A 6507-nucleotide genomic window follows, 5' to 3' on the forward strand; every position below is an offset into this window, starting at 1 on the left:
TTTGCCATTGGCATAGTGGTGCGGCTGGCATGGTTGGCATGCCTTGGCGTGGAGTTGTGGTTGGCATGGTTTGCCATTGACACAGTGGTGCGTCTGGAATGGTTGGCATGCCTTGGCGCGGAGATGTGGCTGGCATGGTTTGCCATTGCATAATGGTGCGGCTGGCATGGTTGGCATGCCTTGGCGCGGAGATTTGACTGGCATGGTTGGCATGCCTTGGCGAGGAGATGTGGCTGGCATGGTTTGCCATTGGCACAGTGGTGCGGCTGGCATGGTTGGCATGCCTTGGCACGGTAGCATGAGAATTAGGGTTTGGCATAGATGTTTTCGGTCAATGTTAAGGGTTCTGCCATGGAACATGACACATAAAAAAAAGGTACCCTGGTAATTCTTATGTTATCATGCTGATGGATTCAATAAATGTGCTAATGGTCATAGTGACGTCATGTCAGATGTGTGGTTTTAGGATTTTAACCCTAAGCTAAAAACCACCAACAACATTAAATCCCCTTCTTAGCTCGGAACAAGAGCATCGTTGCGAGGTAAGCATAAGATGGTGACAGACTAGGACAAAAATCAAAACAACAAGTCGTGAAAAGATAGTCAGGAAGGTCCGACTAACCTTTTTCGAGAGGTAAAGAGAGTTTGTGCTTCCTGTGTTGGCGGCCTTGCATAAATTGTACTGGTGATGCAGATCGTGGAGTGGTGAGATGAAAATCGTCGGCTTAGTCTGGCCATGCATCACCCTGGATGGGTTAGGGAACATCGTGACGCTGGCTTGGCAAGTTTGTTGGTGTTGGCGCGGCAAGTCACGGCGTGGCACGATGGTGTAAGGCATGACGCGGTTTGGCGAGGAAAGCATGGCGCGGATGGTGGTGCAAGGCATGACACGGTTTGGTGAGGCAAAGCATGCGCGGACGGTGGTGCAAGGCATGACACGGTTTGGTGAGGAAAAGCATGCGCGGACGTCTTAGCATGGTGCTGATTTGTCCTTGCGGGCCCGATTGCCTATTTTCCTTACTTGACTCGAATAGGAAGTCCTTTCCTCATTCAAATGTCAAAGTATCACGCCCTCCTGTCTCCTTTGGCTTTTATTAGGGTTTTTGATGAGGGGTTTCGTTTGAGGCTGCTTTTCCGGTCGTGATGTAATCACGTTCCGCTTATTCAGTCTGTGTTTCTCTTTCTTCCTTTAGGGTTTCCACAGTATTTATGCCGGCGAAGTTGCATCGTCTTCCCAGTTTTACAAAAAAGATTTCCTCTTGTTGAGTCCACCTCTCTTCATCATGTCGATCAGAAGTGAATCATCCTCGAGCCAGCTAGATTCTCCAGTCAAACGCGTGAGGCCTGACTCTTGCAACAATTCCCCCATCCGGGTCATTCGAGTCAAGAAGATTATACCGGTATGCTTTTATTGATCAACAGTTGTTTTATTGTTTGCCGATGAATAAAAAAAGTTTTCTTCTGTGTAGAGATATCCCGTCGGAGCGTGCGTTACCATCATTGATGAAGATGATTTGGTTACCCCTTTTCCTTCAAGCCCGATCCCACCAGCTTCTGCAGATCTGGAGAACACCGACTTAGGAATTTCTTGTCATGAGTATCCCAATGCAGGTTTGTCGTTTGGAACCCGCATGAGGTGTCTTTCCTCTAACTACCGGAACGTCGGTGGGTTTCTGGTGCGGAAAGAATTCGTGACTCTTTACACAAAGATATGGAGGATATATTGCCACATCGCCACCAGGAGCGTGGTGCAATATTGTTCGTCCGCTTTAGTTTCCATAGTGAATTGTCTCTTGCCGATGGTCGCCAAAATATAGAGTATGTCTATCCGTGCTGTCGCGGAATCAACTATTCAAAAGTGGGAGAACATGGCGTCTACCTGTGAATCTCTGAAGTTCAACGTTAGTTGGTTGCGACATCGTCTTGATATAGTGAAAGTCGACAGAGCCGGTATTGTTGCTGGCGTGGTCCCTGCTGCGAAAGATATTCTGGAAGAGGAGAAAGCTCTGGCCATGGAGTCACAGAAGGTGGAAGAGTCAATCCGGAACTTGAAGAATAGGACTGAAAGGTATCAAAGCCGGTAAAAGATGATGCTTTCGAGGGATTACAATCTGTTGGATGGGCTTTTCTGAGTTATGTGGTTGTGAGATGTTTGGTTTCTTTTTGAGTTTTAAGCATGTTTTTGCTCTCTTTTTTTTTGTATTTTTTTTTTGAAAGAATAAGAGAATTTTATTGATTTACTTCAATCAAACAAAGGGAAAGAAACTTGATATTTGAGATGTGGAAGAAAAGTGGAAAGATGCCTGGCTATCCGTGTTTGTGATACGGCGGGGCGCGAGGTGGTGGTCAGGCGTAGTATGTCTTAAGCCACTTTCAGTTGATGACGGTTTCCAGTTTTCCTTCGTCTTCTTTAATGACCTTGTAGTACCCACTGTTGTACGCTTTCGTGACTATATAAGGCCCTTCCCACTTTGCGGAGAATTTTGGTGCGGACGCGTCTTGTTGAATATGTCTGGCAGTCTTCAGTACCAAATCTCCCACTTGAAAAACCCGAGGCTTCACGGTTTTGTTATATGCTATGGAAACCCTATTTCCGTATGCTTGTGTGTGTTCTTCCGCCTTGGATCTTCTGGAATCTACAGTGTCCAATTATGCGACTCTGGCGCTCAATGGTTAAGCTTCATTCCATCGGACTCCGCTTGCTTCGGCAATCCTAGCCGACGGGATTTTAACTCCTGCTGGGAGGATGGCGTCTGCGCCGTAAACAAGGGAGTAGGGATAGGCCCCGGTAGAACTTCTTGGTGATGTACGGTACGCCCAGAGCGCCATTGGCAATTGCTCATGCCATGTCCGAGGATTATCATGCACTGTCTGATTGAGGATTCATATCAGAGTTTTGTTGGTGCTTTCAGCATGTCTGTTCCCTTGGGGGTAGTACACGGTGGAGAAGACTTGCTTAATCCCGTATTCTTCGAGTAACTCCCGTACTTTCTTGTTTGCGAAAGGAGTGCCGTTGTCGGTGATGATATGTTTAGGCACGCTAAATCGGTATATAATGTACTCCTTAATGAATGCCGCGATTGTGGTTCCATTCATCCCTCGTAAAGGTATGGCTTCGACCCATTTGGTGAAATATTCGGTTGTTGTTATTATGTACTCGTGATGATTTGAGGACGGCGGATTGATCTTTCCAATGATATCGAGTCCCCAGCTGTGAAATAGCCACAGACTGCTTATCGAATGCAGGGGAGTCGACGGTACATGGATAAGGTTTCCGTGAATTTGGCATTTTTTGCATCTCTGGACGAAAACAGCTGCATCATCCTCCATGGTTGGCCAGTAGTATTTCTCGTGTATCTGAAGAAATAATTTCCGTTTTCCTTGGTGTTTGCCTTCGTGCATCTCTTTCAGCATGATTGGGATTTCTGCTTGTTCAAACATCGTAGCAAACTTCCTCCAAAGCTCTTACGATATAAGATTCCTTCGTGGAATACGAATCTCTCGGACCTTTGTTTTATTTTGGCTGCATCCTTCTTATTGGTGGAGAGTATGCTGTCACGAAGGTAATTGATATATGACTCCTTCCAGTCCCCAGCGTGACCGATATTGAAAACTTCTAATTGATATGGTAGCGCTTGACAGTTAGAACGGGTTCTTTGAAATAACCGAGATTGAGCCTCCATTTCTGGCTAGTAGTAGCCAAGGCGTTACAAACGACGATAGAGTGTTACCACTAATATTTTCCCGCAGATTTCATCATGGACGCGGTTGAGTTGTTGTTGTGCTTCTCCCTCTCCAAGATATCTTGACAAGGAACCGTCTGGATTTCGATGATATAGCACCCCTCGGATCATGAAGAAATGTTGTAAGGTTTTGAGACTGACCTTTCCCTGTAAAAGCGAGCTGTTAAGATCTTGGATAATTGGTGTTCTCCAGTCGCCAGCTTCATCCTCGTCGGGTTGTGAAAGCCATGTTGAATCCACGGTTCGTCTCTTCACTGTCAGGGTTTCCTCAAAACCTTCAAATTGCAGTTTTGATGCTAGCGTGGCTAGCAATCAGCGTGTTGGTTTCCACTGCGCCCAATATGCGTTATGGTTGCGTCAGCGAAGTAGTTTAGCAGTTTTTGTGCCTCGGCTCTGTATGGGTCCAAGGTTACTTCCTTCAGTGCGCATACTCCATTCACTTGGTTGACAAGTAATTTAGAATCCCCTCTTATTTCCAGACGTGTGGCTCCAGCTCGTTTATCCAAGGACAGTCCGATGAGAAAGGCTTCATATTCTGCTGAATTGTGAGTGCATGGGAAGTCTAGCTTGAAGGAGTGCGAGAATAATTCACCGGCCGGGGATACTAGAACCAAACATGCTCCTACAGTACCGTTGTTAGGAGTAGCGGAGCCGTCGAAGAATAGTAGCCACGTTTCTTCTTGGATGAAAGAGATTTCTGGAAAGTCTCCCGGGAGGTCCTCGTGTAGCGTCATGGTATTCTCTCCCGAAAACGCCGCCAACAAATACGCAATTGCTTGCCCTTTGATGGCTCTCGGGGAAGCGCATGTTATGTCGAACTCTGACATTTGGAGGAGCCATTTGGCCGGTCTTCCTATTAGGGCCGGTTTTGAGAGGAGGAACTTCACAGGATCGGACTTAGATATAAGCACCACTTTAATGGAAAGCAGGTAATGCCCGAATTTCTGGATGGAGTGGATCAAAGCTAAGCACGCCTTTTATGCTTTGGGATATCTGAGTTCGGCATCTCTTAAAGTCCGACTGAAGTAGTATATAGGATGCTCAATCCCTTCGTCATCTTCTTGGGCGAGGAGAGCTCCGACAGCAGTGTCACTAAAGGCAGTGTAGAGGTGTAGCGGTCTTCCTTGTATGGGAGATTTCTTGATGACGGGGAAGATAATGTTTGCTGAATCTTCCGGAACACTTCCTGTTGTAGTGTGGTCCAGACGAAGCTTGCTCCTTTCTTCAGTAAGGGGGTAAACGAAGCAACAAGTTGATCCAATCCTGGTATGAAGTGGCGAATGTAGTTTATTTTACCCATGAAACTCTGGAGTTCTTTCACGGTTCGCGGTGGTGGCATCGTGAGGATAGCTTGTGTTTTGACTGGGTCAACTTTAATTTCCTCGGCAGTCACCTGGAAACCTAGGAACTTGCCCGAAGAGACACCAAAAGCACATTTCAATGGATTCATCTTCAGTTTGTACTCGCGACATCTTTCGAATAACTGTCGCAAAATTCCTGCATGGGCTGCCCGAGTTTTTGACTTAACCACTATGTCATCTACATAATCTTCGACTTGCTTATGCATCATATTGTGAAAAATGGTGGTCATGGCGCGTTGGTATGTGGCGACAGCGTTTTTCAAGCCGAAGGACATCACAGTGTAGTAAAATTTTTCAAGAAGAGTTCGAAAAGCCGTCTTACTTGCGTCGTGTTCGTACATCTTTATTTGGTTGTAGCCGCTGTATCCATCCATGAAAGAGAACATGCCATGTCCACTGGTGGCGTCTACTAGCATGTCAATATTGGGGAGCGGAAAGTCATCTTTAGGGCAACATTTGTTCAAATCCCTAAAATCGACACAACACCTAATCTGGCCATTCTTCTTTTTTACCGGAACTACATTGGCCAACCAAGTGGGGTGGTGAATCGGTTTGATGAAACCAGCCGCCAGTAGCTTTTGAATCTCTACCTTAATCTATTCTTCCACATCATGCTGGAATTGTCTCGGGGTTTGCTTGACCGGTTTGGACCCGGGTATCATGTGTAAATGATGAGTGACTAGCTTCTCGTCCAAGCTAAGCATTTCCTCGTATGTCCATGCGAATACGTCTTGATATTCCTTGAAAAGGTCTACCAGCTTTACGCGTTCATCCGCGCACATAGTCGAGCTGATCGAGATGGGTCGCGGAGATTCTTCACTCCCGATATTAACAACCTCAAGTTCTTCCATGGTAGAGTTGGTCTCATCTTGTAGCTGTCGTGGTGCATCAGGTACTTCCTCTTGCGGCTCGTTACTAAGTTTGTGTTCCATTGGGCGGAGAGACTGTGCGGTTGTCTCTCCTGTTAATTGCTAACAGCGGCGCTGATATACGGTTTTCCCTTTTTCATCATGACCCATGATAAAAGCTCGTCCTCGCTTGGGATGAGTGTAAGCAGCACTCCGGTTTGGCGGGTGGAGGCTGGCGTGTCTCTCTTTTGAAGGGGTGATGTGAGACTGGGTGTCTCCGTGAAATGGTGCAGGACCATCGCTTTCTTCAATGGACGTCCACTTTGGCAGTGGAGTGTGGTGAGCCTTGTTGGTTGTGGCCTGCGGCCCCTTTTATTGGCTCAAAAATCTCCAAGCCGCAGATCGGCGCATAAGGAGATAATGATGCGGCGATGCGAACGACTTCTCCGTTTAACATGGTTTTCAAGCCCTGGTGATACGTCGAAGGAATGGTTCTGTTGTCGTGGAGCCATAGTCTTCCCAGTATCATGTGGTAATCTGGATCATTTTCGATTA

The sequence above is a fragment of the Papaver somniferum genome, chromosome 8 (genome assembly GCF_003573695.1).
Source record: "Papaver somniferum cultivar HN1 chromosome 8, ASM357369v1, whole genome shotgun sequence".
NCBI classification, from domain to species: Eukaryota; Viridiplantae; Streptophyta; class Magnoliopsida; order Ranunculales; family Papaveraceae; genus Papaver; species Papaver somniferum.